General features: G+C 40.0%; 1 long non-coding RNA gene and 1 other non-coding gene across 2 annotated transcripts; both read right to left on the bottom strand.

Annotated features, from left to right (window-relative positions):
- Positions 1-302: 302 nt before the first annotated feature.
- On the bottom strand, positions 303-3,975 carry LOC110774355 (uncharacterized). The gene is made up of 2 exons (XR_002529506.2): positions 3,667-3,975; positions 303-2,042 (listed from the first exon to the last, which is right to left on the bottom strand). It is a non-coding gene; the product is annotated as an uncharacterized LOC110774355 (long non-coding RNA).
- LOC148293231 (U6 spliceosomal RNA) lies at positions 3,744-3,846 on the bottom strand. Its single transcript, XR_015826012.1, has one exon. It is a non-coding gene; the product is annotated as a U6 spliceosomal RNA (small nuclear RNA).
- Positions 3,976-13,739: the final 9,764 nt, after the last annotated feature.

Genomic DNA, 13,739 nt, shown 5'->3' with positions numbered 1-13,739 from the left:
TGTAGCCCAATCTCCCTCTCTCTCTCTCTCTCTCTCTCTCTCTCTCTCTCTCTCCTTTTTATACTTTTTCTTCTTCTTCACAATAGGTAACGGAGTGAATATTAGAAGGTGAAGCTTGTAATTGCATCTACTTTGTTGAAACTTGAAATTAATTTTCAATCAGAGAGAGAGAGAGAGAGCCTATCTGCTTATATTTTATCGCTTAAATATCACTCACTCTTATCTCCTATTTTCATAGGACTCTTTTACATGTTTTATATACATCAATACAATACAACTGACTCACTGAAACATCCTTGGTGTCCAAGCAAGCAGGCATCAAATCTATAATTAATCCTGGCTCAAGGCTCAACCAGCAACCAACCAACCAAACAACCAACCACTGAGAGATGATGATTCAGATGAATAAAGCAGTGGAGCCGGGGCAATTGTGTTTGACGAGTGTGAATCGGTACAAAGCAGCAGCAGCAGGGGGATCAGCAGGAGGATGCCTCCGAAACCGAAACCTTGTCAATGTCGTTGGCAAACGCAGATTAGGCGGCAATATTTTCATTTCTTCACCCTCACAACTAGTAGTAGCTCCAACCACACCAATAGAAAGAAGGAGATTAATGGCTACTTTCTAACGCCAACGCTGACATTGCAAACAACAACAGCCTCTGGCCTTGTATTCCCTCCTCCTCCTACGGTCACCCCTGCCTTGATCTCTTCTTCAACGCCCTCAGACCGGAATGGAGAGATGCTAACCCCTGCCTTACATATCTGGAGCAACTGCTCCCCTTGGCCTGGTCCCACAGTCCCCTCACCACCCTCAAGCTCATCTTCACCTTCGATTCAATCGATTTTTCTGACACAAAGTTCAACACGGCCGTGCTTTGGCTCCACCACAACCACCCCAAGACTCTGTTACGCACCTCCACTTTATTGCCAACTTGCCTCTTGTCCGCTATCTCCACCATGGGGGTTGGTGGTACAACCTTGTCCAAATTCTCTACAAGGTTCTAGTTCCGAAATGAGACAGCGACCAAGATCACGACGCTGCTGCGCATCTGCGTCTTCATCCTGAGAGGTACCACCGTGACCTGGATTATATAGATTGTTACATGATCGAGTTATTGATATTTTCGTGGAGCATTTGAAGTCTGATATAGACAAAATGAATTCGCATCTTTTGGTATCCAGGGCTGCAGAGTGTTGCACTTCCACACGAGTCGGGCACAAGCACTGGACCGGCACCATTTTTCTGCTTGAAAGCATCGCCAGAAGGCTTGCCCTGCCCGAATCAGATCAATCACAAGAGTGGGAGTTGAAATGGCTACATAATGAGTTTTTGGGGCCCTTGACCAATTACTACAATCGTCAAGGCCGAGAGCCCTGTGTGGTTAAGAAGTATTTGAAGAAGGTGAAAGCAGCAGCAGTAGGAGGAGGTGACATTAGCATAATAAAGCTGGATGCTTTGCTTCCGAATGAGATCATAAAATATGTACAAGATGAGGATGTCGGGGAAGTGGCTGAGCTTCAGTGGAAGGCAATGGTGGAGGACTTGTACCTAAAGCAGCAGCAAAAGCAGGTGGATGTAGGAGATAGATACAAGATATATACAAGATATATCTTTGCTTCCGAATGATATCTTTGTATATTTCCTTCTATATCTTCTAGTAACTCGTGCTGAACAAGATATCAGGTGCGGCTATCAGGTGGATGTAGTTCGGTGAACACAATCACCTTCTTGATCATCTGCTCTGCCTTCAAATTCGCATTCACACCCACCTCCAAAATTAAATCCAAAGCCCCCAAAACACTACACTTCCACATGATCAACTCACACTTGGACTTAAGATCATGATCAACTCGCACTTGGACTTAAGATCATGATCGCCTTGTATCCTGTCTGGCTCATCTTCTTCTCCACCAATGAGCCTTCCTTTCCTTGGCTCTTCACTCAGTTCAGACACCAAAAGTCCCAAACCCAGCTCCACATGTTCGGGTTCTTGACAATGGCACAGCACCAACCAATTTTTGAGTTTACTGAAACCCTCCACCTGAGATATACAAGAGATATACAAGATATATCCTAGAAGATATAGAAGGAAACATACAAAGATAAATACAGAGAGAAAGAACTCTAAGCCAAGACTCTTGGGACTGCTGGCATGTGGGCTAGAACTGCTAAAAAAACACTAACATTAGTCAAATTATTACTTGTGGTAACTAATAAAGGGGGAAGGGAAACTCCTTGCTGCCCAAGTCACTAATAGAATCCATAATCATTCTAGGGCGTACGTTTTGTATTAATTCTAGAATCATCTTCTCCAACAACTCTAGCCAAGAAAATCAATCAGTCCTCCCAGCAGAGAGAGAGCACCAACCAACCAACCTCTGTTCAATTTTCAAATTGAAATTACAGCAAATATAGAGAAGATGATTGAGATGAATAAAGCAGTATTTCAACGAGGATGAAGATCCCTGGATTTGTACACAACATCCAGGCTTCACAATATTGAGTGGCTTCTCCCATAATATGTTCAAGTCCTTCTTGAAAAATGGTGGGGAATTTGGCCCGCACCATCTCATGGAAGCAGCCATCACTTACAAAGAGTATCAAACTCTCAAGGTAGTCAACTGACTGAGACTCAACTTGAACTGGTGGTGTGGATGTGGTGGAGATGAAGAATATCGAATAAATCTGTTGAAGTTGGATTGGAATAACCTTTTGATTTAGTTTGCTCATGAGCATCATCTGTTTTAACTTACTTTGAATTATTTCCTATATGGCTAGGCTAGCTAGCAACATCCTCTACTATCTGTTCTGCTATGAAAGTGAAAAACTACTGCCACCTCTTATGCCTATGTCTTCAATCTTACTGATATTTCATTTAAGTTTTTGCTTGGAATTCAATCTTACTGCTTTAATTGCTTGCCTCGTCTTATGCCTATGTCTTCCTTAGAACCAAAGGCTTGTCCCGCCTCAAAATTCAAAGGAAACCATTGGGACCTGCAATGTCTTTTACAGAAGTACAATGGAAAATGACTGCCATAACACGAGACGCGCCACCACGAATGTTCTAAAACTGATCTAGGGAGGTCTTTAGAAATTATTCACATTCAATTCACGTACTTGCTAGCAACACACAATATATTCTTGTTCATCCCTCTAATAGTCCTCCCTAATTACTAATTGTGAACAAACAGCTAGGAAGTTACAGCAAGCTAACAATCAAATATATGTTGATTTGCTATCAATGAACCAAGTAACAAAAATACTCAAATGCAGTTGCACCTATTTAGATGACAGAACAAACCCTAACGAGACGCGCCACCACAAATGTAGAAAACCACAACTCTTCTGCAAGGCATTAGAAACTACATTTCTCGCAGTGCTTAAAAGTAGCAGCACTGCCGTGTGTTTCTATCCTCGCAGTCTATAATCCTAAACCTAAATTGCTAGCAGTATGATATTAGAATTTCTCAAACAACCAAGATTGAAGGTTCCAAACCAACACTGACGCATTATGATATAAGGTAAGGGTCATAGTAACAGAGTCATTTTATCAAACAGCTAGTAGGCGAGCTTTTTACATGGATTAAATTGCAACACAAAAGATTCCATACTAAAATCAAATACTGGAAGATCAAATTAGATTGAATTCAAACTTTTACTCACACCTGGAAGATCAAAGACGAAGCCACTGAACCATCGAAGACTTCAAAGGGCAAAAAAAAATTGGCAGAAAAAAGAGCAAAAAAATTTGGACCATTTCTCGATTTATGCGTGTCATCCTTGCGCAGGGGCCATGCTAATCTTCTCTGTATCGTTCCAATTTTATCGGATGTCCCCGAAGGGACAAGCTTAGTTCTTAAGCGTAAGTATATAAAGAACTTGTAAAACAGACGATCCTCCGATGTGGGATAAAAGCTTCCTTCGTTTTTAATGTGAAGCACTTGGGCCTTTCTTTGCGGATTCAATAACAAGCCCAATGAAGTCCCAAGGTACAGAATTCAGCTGTACCAAATTAACCTGTGGATTAATTTCCTTTTTCTGAGAAATTAAGATTCAATAGTTAAGACCCCACTTGTTCACAGGATAGTTGTACAACTCAACGGAATTATTAACTTTTCCCCCCACTTGTTTGTATCACATTTCTGTTAGAGAGGTGGTATATAAATGTGGTATGTATGACTAGTATTTTTGTTTCCGAATTCTAATCTTGACATGTAGGTTGCTATCAAAATTTTAATACTTTATTAATAAGTTTTGTCTTATCTACGAAAAAAACTTTCTTGTAACGGGGATAACACTGTTTTACCATCCCCGACTAATAACACAATGATAAGTGGAAAGGTTATCACACATGTCATTGTGTTATTGGTCGGGAATAGCAATGCAAGATTTCTTTCAGTTTCTGCTTTCTCAGAACATGGCAACCATTTTCCATCGTGCAAGAGAAGTACATGGGTTAAATATACTGCAGTTATGGAATGATAAGGGGGTTTAAAGCAGAAGTGATTGGGGGACAAGAAGCATGGCCTGTACTTGATGGAGTGAGAGGCTATGATCTCGCAAACTCACTGTCAACCTTTTTTTTTTTTTTAATCTTCTGTTTTGTTTTCGTTACTAAATATTATGATCTTGCTAAATCACAAAAGAGTGATGTTGGCTGTTGGTTCCTTTTCTTTTCTCCTTTAGTCCCTCAAAGTACGGTCCCTTTTTCTTTCTAATTTCACTTTTCCTGGGGTTGTTTAGCTGAGAAGCTAACAGTTATTAACCTGTACAATTGTATTGATGCAGCTGTTAAGAGCCTACACAATGTAATTTTACATATTTGCCTCCACAAGGACAATAAGGAAAATTCTCAAATACCATTATTTGACACTAGGGAGAGTTGAGGCTATGCTAATAATGAAGTTGGTACAAATAGTTTGGACCGATGGGGTGTTAGTTGGATTAGTTCAGGCCTTCGGTGTGCTCCCAAGTGGCTGTTCTGGGTTCAAAGCCCCCATAGTACTTGTGTGTGTGTGAATTTCCCTTTCCTTTCGTAACTTTGGCAAAAAAAGAAAAAGAATTAGGAACAGTTGGTGTGCAAAAATCTAAGACATGTAAAGAACAATGTGTACTTTTTCAGTCATTTAGCAACCAAACTCTGAGTTGGTTCCTCATCTCGAATCACAAGCAATCACCAACTGCTGAATTTTTGTATCAAAAAAAGGCCTAGATGCTCCAAATGACCTTGTATAAGAAGTTTTTAGGGTACTCAAACACATGTTTAATTTTACGCAGAGATTTATTCAGCAAGAGATGAAGAATGATTTCGTATTACGCATGTATTAAACCAATTCCTTGTAACTTTTTATTTATTTTTTTACAATCTAAGAATTAATTCTTGTATTAGAATATATTCAAAGATAAATGCCAGTTGTTGTGGCACTTTCTGATCTGTAACTCCAAGCATTTGTGACCCCCAAAAGACATAAGCATATGCATATTGTCTTTTGAAAGTAAATTAATGTCATTGCCAGCAGATCATGATGCATGCATAATGAAAGCTTGATGCTTATTTTGTTCAAGATACTATAATGAAAAAAAAAAAGAGAAAAAAACAATTATCGATGGACCATAGCTGTCTACTATATTGACTTGTAAATAGTGTTTATTTTAGGCCAAAAAGAGAGTAACAAAAAAGATATTTAACCATATTTTAAATTAAGGAATGGTTTTATATTCTTACTTTGTTAAGAAAGACAAATAATGATAAATGCCAACGAGGGTTGGTTGAGTTGGTAAGGATCGTTCTCTTCGCTAACAAGGCTTAAGTTCGAGTTCCACTACTGACAATTCTTCTTGATGGGTAATCAGTAAAAACCAAAAAAGGGCTAAGACCCTCTCTGTAAGTCCTCAAAGAGGTCTTGATATGTCTTAGCGTTGAGATGTAGTAGCCTCCCATTTTCCTAAACTTTTGTTCCGAGAAAAAAAAAGAAAGATACGTGTGTTAAGCACCGCACCGACAGTGGCGGAGCTAATAGCTTTTCTTTGTGGGTACCATAGTTTCAAGGTTATATAGTCATATTTCAACTGATATACTTTAGAGCCAAATGCTTTTGTATGAGGCTTCAAGAGGTCACAATTATTCTAGGCCAATACATAGCTCTGCCCCTACACACTCGTGCTCTATTGATATTAGATTTGTTGCTCTTTTACAGGGTAACTTAGGAAAATTATCTTGTGAAAGGTTCTAGTCACCACATCCAACAACTTTCTTGACCAAAAAAAAAAAAAAAAAAAAAAATTCAACAACTTTAGTGACGATAGATTTCACTAAGTTATTTGAAAATAATAAGAATAATTGAAAACCTTGGGTGACGATGATTTATGAACCAAGCATATATAACAAGCTACAACAAAGACAAATTTAATCATATGATCTAAGCAACACTTGTGAGGGGATTAAGGATTAGTTGGGATTTCCGAGCACTCCCACCCAATAATTGAGGTGAGGTAAATAAACATGTTTAATATAAGGGTCATGCTAGGGAGACCAACTTGGGAGACCAACTTGGGATACCAACTCTCTAATAGAGGTGGAGCCCACCAATGCAATGGGTCCCACGCTCTATTAGAGAGTTGGTATCCCAAGTTGGTCTCCCTAGCATTTTCCTTAATATAAATCACTATCTCAACCGCACACTGATTATTTAGGGAAAACAAAATACTTCTTTGGAAATTTTCTTTTTAAAATAATTCTAAGATACAGAAATGGTATTCAGATTTGGGTAAAGATAAAGGATCGCATACTGCTATTGTCAACTTACTTAATTCACATTGCTCCATTTTGAAGTAGCTTATAATGCACCCAAATTGACTAGACTTCAACCCAACAACTACTTAGAATTACAATATAGCATTAAATGAATTTTTTTATATTTGATTTCATATGGGTATAATTAGAAATTTAAACAAACTTTGTTTTATATTCCTACACCAACTAAACATGTGAAAGGAAATAAACTGGTATTTCTTGGTTACTTTCCTACAATTACCAAACATGAGAAACTAATCTCCATTTCCCATCCCTTGAAAAATAACATGGAAAATTATTTCCCCTCAAATCTGTTCCGTGAACCAAATAAGACTTTATGTTAATTCATAGCTGACAATATATATTATAATTTTTCCTTTCCTTTTCTTTTTTCTTTTCTTTTGTGTGCTCCATGGACTGGAAAGTGCTCTCCTAGTCCAACCCTACCTACCAATTCAATGCTATAATAAGCTGGGAAAGGAACAGTTCTCTTTTTGCGCACAAGATGATAAGGTGACAAGAAAATGGTGGTGGGTTCTGTATTTTAATGTTTTTTGTCAGAATAGATTTATGTCATGGTCGGAGACAAAAAATAAGGTTAGGATTTCGTAGTCTTTCTGGGAAAGTGATTTAGAAGAACGTCATTGTCGGTGGGAGTGGATCAAATCGACCAACTTGTGACGGTGCACTCCTTGGCTCATCCTCAATTTCCAAGCTAATTACGATTTACTGCTTGGCTCTTGTATTATAATTTTCTCAATATTGTGATGTTTATAATAAACTTGAGAGGCAAGACACCTTCAACATTACGTTAGATTTGACTTTTTAGTTTTTCTAGTATCTTAAAAAAATTAGAGAAAAAAAAGGAACCATGGATAGAACCAGCTCGTTATAGTGATCACATTACTTAATCACATGGTCACGTGCATGGGAACTAACCTAGGAAGGTCTCAAAGGGAAGTAAAATGAAAGGAAAGAAAAAAGAATATGTTAATTAATATCACCTACATTCCATATCGAAAATATCAATAAATAAAGGTACCAAATGAGGTTTTTTCGTGTTTCATATAAATTATTGTATGTTCCACATGTTCACTTAAAGGAAAGTCCTACCCAAGTAGTTCCAGCTGAATTCTTACATATATAGCTACAAATAGAACATGTTACTTGGAGTTAAGTGGTTAAAAGATTTCATCGTTATATTTGAATTCTTACATTTTATTTGTGTAAAAATCCTCGCGGGAGAATATTTGCTTTGTGATTCTTCAACCTTTGATCTTCTTTCTCTCTCTTTCTTGATTCCTGTAAAAAAGACCAGAGTAAATAGACCACACTCGAGGGGTGTTGGCCAAAGGCCCTCCGATGCCTAAGTTAGTTCGACTGAATCTAGGTGAAACAATAGCTAAAAAGGATACAAAGATTTCTCTAGGGTGAGAACCGGGTGACCGGAGCCGTGTGTGGTGGCCGGAGCTGTGTGGAGAAAATATGGAGAGTGGAGAGTGGAGAAGTTGGCGACAAGAGAGAGAGAGAGGGAGAAAGCTTTGGATGTTTTTCTCAGGTTTTTGAAGCACCTTGAATGATGAATGAAGCCATCTATTTATAGGAGTCTCGGAGGCTAGGGTTTCGTAGAGAATAAAACTCCTATTAGGAAGAAGTTTATTCTTTACCTAAATTGTAGAGGTTGAGCCCATTAGGGATTTGATTGGGATCCAAATCTCCTAATTTGGTGATGACTATATCTCCTTATTAGGATAATATCTGAATTAATGATATTATCTTATTAAATAAAGATAATATCCTATAATTAAGATATTATCCCTATTAATTAATTGGCCAAATAAATTGGTTCAATTAATTAATTTAAGGGATAATCTTCTTTTCCATGTGGCGTGCTGTGATTGGAGATGAAAATATTTCCTCCCACACATTTGATTTTGTCATCCGTTAACAAGAGATCTGAAACAATCACGCAAGACCAATCCTAGAGTAAGATAAAATAAAACAACAAACTGACACATAGACCTCTGACGAGAACACTACAACACAATTCAACTGTCAAAAGAGTCCTGCTATGAAATCATAGTCCTTTGCACAGCCACAAGACATTGAGATCATCCTACAGAGAACACAATATGCCAAGAAGAAAGAAAACATCCACTAAGCACACCATCTCCAGCCACCTCTAATAGCAATTAGTGATGAAAGAAGAGAAATTTGCAAGAAACAACACAAAGAAGAGACTAACCCCGCAAATAGGCCAGGAAAGAAAATAAAATAAAAAAGCTCACAAGCACACCATATCATCTCAACACTAACCAAGAAACCTCCTATGAAAACATAGTCCTGGAGACAGGCGGAGAATCAAAGATTAGCTAAGGGGAGAATGAAGAAAACACCACACAACAATAACAAAACTGGCCTAGCCACTTAACCTGAACACGGGGATCATGCATAAGAGCATTCACTGGATTCCAAGACCACGAATGCTCCAAGAACACATTAAGGAAGGTGCCCAGGAGACTCCACTCGGCCAGTCTCCATAGGTTTGTCAAGAAGGACACCAACATCACCCGAATTTGCAGTCCCCATCGCAGAGTAACCAGCCAAACTCGTAAAGATGGGTAAACGGATGGCACCTAACAACCCTAGTTGCCAAAAACCTGGCCCAACATCGTGAAAAGGAGGACCAAAGCTATACACCCTAGGTGAAGAGCCACCCACGCCAAATCTCTAGACAACGGTTGTCTTCTCATTAAGGTAAGGCTTGAGATCACAAATCGGATGACCAGGGGGGGTGGGGGGCGTGAGGAAAGCCACCTCCACCGTGACCGCTGACCCCAATGAAGCAGCTCGCACCATAGTCGCCGTTGACTTGGAGTCAGCACAATAGCAATAGCAAACCCACTGAAACCACCATACCAAGGCAACCACTAGAAACGCTGACACACCGAGGAGAAAGTGAATGACGAAACCAACACCCATGATCTAAGAGAGACAACAACGAGGCAAGCACCCCAGAGTCGAAGAGATGAGTAACAGTAGAGACTCAATGTGGAAGAAAAGTGACTCGACGTTGTCAAGTTGAGGAGGGTGACAATGGCTGAACGTGGATGAAAACGAGCTTTGTTAGGCTGAGGAGGGGATGACGAATGAAGGTGAAAACCTAAACCCTAATATTTGACGATATTATCCCGATAATATCAGTTTTTTGGGGGGCCGATATTTTCGGGATAATATCGGGGACGATAATTTCAATATTTTTATGAATGATTTGGGCAATGTATCGCGATATGAAACCCAAAAATACATGAATTTTTTTGAAAAGCCTCCCCTATTGCGCATAGAGGAATTCGAACCCCTCCCCCTCTGTCAACAGCCACAGCGCCTTATCCATCTCGCTGAGGATGTGTTTGTGATTATATTTCGGCGTGTAATATTTATAACGTCTTTAAAATGTCTGCAAGCTAACATTTATTATCTAGGATAAATTTCAATATTGAAAAAAACACCAAGGGGATTTGAATCCCTCCCATTTTACTCCTTCAACACCTTAACCACCATATCACTTATGTTTTCGTGAAAATATGCTAATATATATATATACACATACATGGTTTTGTTTTGAATTCTTTTTGCAAGAAACAAATTTTCACATGAGATGAGAATGACTACTCTTCACAATATATTTACTCTACACATAGAGATGATGAAGATAGTGAAAATTTTGAACCTCATAGGAACTCTATGTGGTACTAAGTCACTCATGTATCTTACCATGCAATGTATAAAGTGCAAAATATTGTAGTAATTCATTATATATAAATGATTATGGTGTGTTTAATCTTCTTTCATTAATTACTACATATTTTCTACACTTACAGTATTTGCCAGCTCGCTATATAATCAACTTAAATACGTTAAATCCATCATGCAATGCATTTCCTTCCAATTTTTTGTGATAAACTAATAGATAATCGACTAAATAAACATCTTGCAAAGTTTCAATAAAAATTTCCAAGTTTTTCTTACAATTTCCGTGGTTTTTATTCAATTTTTATCGATATCGATAATATCCCGATATTTCTATCGACATTTCCGTGTTTTTGGACTACCGATATTTCCGATATCATCGATATTTTAGACCTTGCTCTTGAGGAACCTTATTTGAGTGCAATAAATGAGGGCACAAAATCCAGCCATTAGATCCATATGGATGGTTGAGTTCAAATTTCCCCCTTAACTTACAACTGGGTAGGTGAAACCCAAGGTAAAACCCAAACTCGAAATTAATACCCAGTAAAGGTTGAACACAATCAACACCCACGAGGTTGAACTTTGAACACAAGAACTCATAGAGCTAAGAAACATAGCTAAACTGGTTTGGAATCCAACTTAACGACAGTCAAAGGCAACTCCGCACTCTACCTGAAAAATTAGTTAGTTTGAGTGGAAGGGGTGAAGCCGTGGAAGGAGCGAAGTCGTGGAAGGAGCGAAGCCGTATTCCTTGGAGCAAAGCTACGATTCTTTCATTTCAGAAGTGACAGGTGTGAATATTCCAACGAAGGAGAGCTGAGACAAACCTAAGTTTGAAGTGGAACCATCACTTGGTAATCTGTAAGTAATTTAGTGGAATTTCAATTTAGGGTTAAAGTTATGGTTTTCCCCAATTTTTTCTGTCAAAATGGGGTTGGATTTTGCATTTCGTGTTTGTGGTTCACTTGCATTGTAGTTTTTGCTTGGGTATATGTAAAATAATCCAATGAACATCATGTCAATAAAGAAATGAACAAGATAATCTTTGATGATGTTAAAGCCGATGAGATTTATTAGTAATTCCTATGCGCATTTATTTCATCAATTTTGTAATGTGGCTGGTTGATTAGTTGTGTAATGTAATGCAGTCGCTTCGTAATGTAACTGAGCCAATCACTATTAGGCAAGAAACTCAAGAAAATAGCTAGATAAGTACCCTAAGGAATCGAACCCCAAACCACAGGCCTGACCATGTAGTAGAGGGTAGACATTTCATTAATTAGAAAATATAGGGATAAATCGACATCATAAACTGGCTTCATAAGAAAAGAAACAATGATAATAAATTTATCTATTCCATTGTTTGATTCAGGATCCATTACACTTGATTAATCATGTTGTTATTTTTTATTTTGGTTAAAATCTGGTTGCATAAGGTACTTGGTAAGTGCTGTTGGCACTAAAAACTGAACAGATGGAGATGAGTGCAACTTACAAATGGGATGGACGATCAAGAGATCGATTGAATATTGGATGCCGATTCTTCCTGTCCTTGGATGCTGATCCTGAATAGAAAGAAGTCGAGACTCGTAAGGTCTATGGAACCGGTGTGGAACCAGCCTAAGACCCTCCGATGCTTAAGTAAGTTTGTTGTTTTAAGAGCTCTTGCTGTTGACCATATAGAAGTATAAAAGTCAAGCGGAAAAGTCTTACCCCTGCATTGTAGTGGAGGGGCCTATTTATAGAGGGCATTTAGTATGCTCTTAGTACTCATTTCCGATGTGGGACTCGTGGGAGGGCCCTAGGAGGTTGACACGAGTATTTAGATATTTCTGGCGGGTGCTTCGAGGCTGATTCTGTAGAATCGGTATGTAATACCGATTGTAGGCTGTGTTGGGCCTGCAGCGGCTGTTCGTGGCTTTGAGGCAATGCCATCGGTGGCCGATACCGATTGTCCGAGGCCTTGGGTACTTGGGCGAGTTTATGAGATCCACGTGTCGTTGCACGAGTGGAGGGTCAGATATGGTACAAACAGTAGTCCCCCAAGTTGCCGATTGAGAAGCTTCTCGGTTGGGGACTTGAATGTGTATTCGGAGTTCTGACCCGGACACAATGGTCCCATAGTTGCCGATGGTGGTATGTAGTCCCCCAAGTGCCCAAGGGAGTGAGCTTGGAGAAGAGACGGCATGATGTGCCGATTGTTGCAAGAGGTGAGTGAAAACTCGTGAATATGCGGCTGTCGTTCGGCACGAGAGGTGAGTGAAAACTCAACGATGTGCGCCGGCCGTTCGGCACGAGAGGTGAGTGAAAACTCAACGATGTGCGCCGGCCGATCGCTAGTGGAGTTGTGCTCGAAGGTGGCTAGATCCGCCACGTTCGGGAAGTTGAAGCGTCTCTGAGGATTGGAAGCGTTGCAACTGACGTTTGGTCTCCCCCATGCATGCGTGACACGTGGCGGCATGGCTTGTGAAGAGCCGCGGCGTTTCGTATCCCGATGCGTCGCTTCGCGTCCCGATGCTAAATCGGCTCTATAAATGTGAGGAGGGGACGAGAGGACAAATACTTGGAATTTTTTAGAGCGAAGAGAGCTTGTGAGAGGCGATTTCCGGCAACCGTGCGAAGGCTGAGCAGGCGATTTCCGGTGAGTGTGAACAAGGCGGAGGCGATTTCCGGCGAACTTGAACCACCGTGCAAACAAGGTATGTTGCCGTGTTTTGGCATTTGTATGAATCAAAGTGTTGAATTCGTTGATTTTTTGTTTGAACAAAGTATGAACAAGCATGAACAAGCATGAACATGAGTGTGTAAGGGTAGAACAAGATTTTGATTTTAGCATAGCACTTAGTTTCCCTTCGTTTGTGTTTGTAGATGTCAGATACCGAATCCGAGGGTAGGCGTAGTCCGAGGGCTTATGAGGACGAATCGTCCTCGGGGAGTTCGTCCGAGGGGAGTGAGAGTGCCGATTCTGGGAGCTCTTCAAACTGTGAAATAGTAGAGAGGGCTAGAGTACGTGCCGAGGCTGGGGGCACTTCGACGAGAGTGCCTGAAGATGGGGAGCCTTCGACCTCGGGTCGGGAGGCCGATGGAGGTGGCGTGTCCGTTGCCGTTCCAGGGGAAGGGGTATTGAGGGTTGTCAGGGGGAGGCAACGGATTCCGATGGCGAAGCCTACGGAACCGTTGTTTGGAGTAGAT

Source organism: Prunus avium, chromosome 7, assembly GCF_965620075.1.
Source record: "Prunus avium chromosome 7, drPruAviu1.hap1.1, whole genome shotgun sequence".
In the NCBI taxonomy this organism is placed as follows: domain Eukaryota; kingdom Viridiplantae; phylum Streptophyta; class Magnoliopsida; order Rosales; family Rosaceae; genus Prunus; species Prunus avium.
This window is presented reverse-complemented; position numbering and strand designations above follow the sequence as displayed.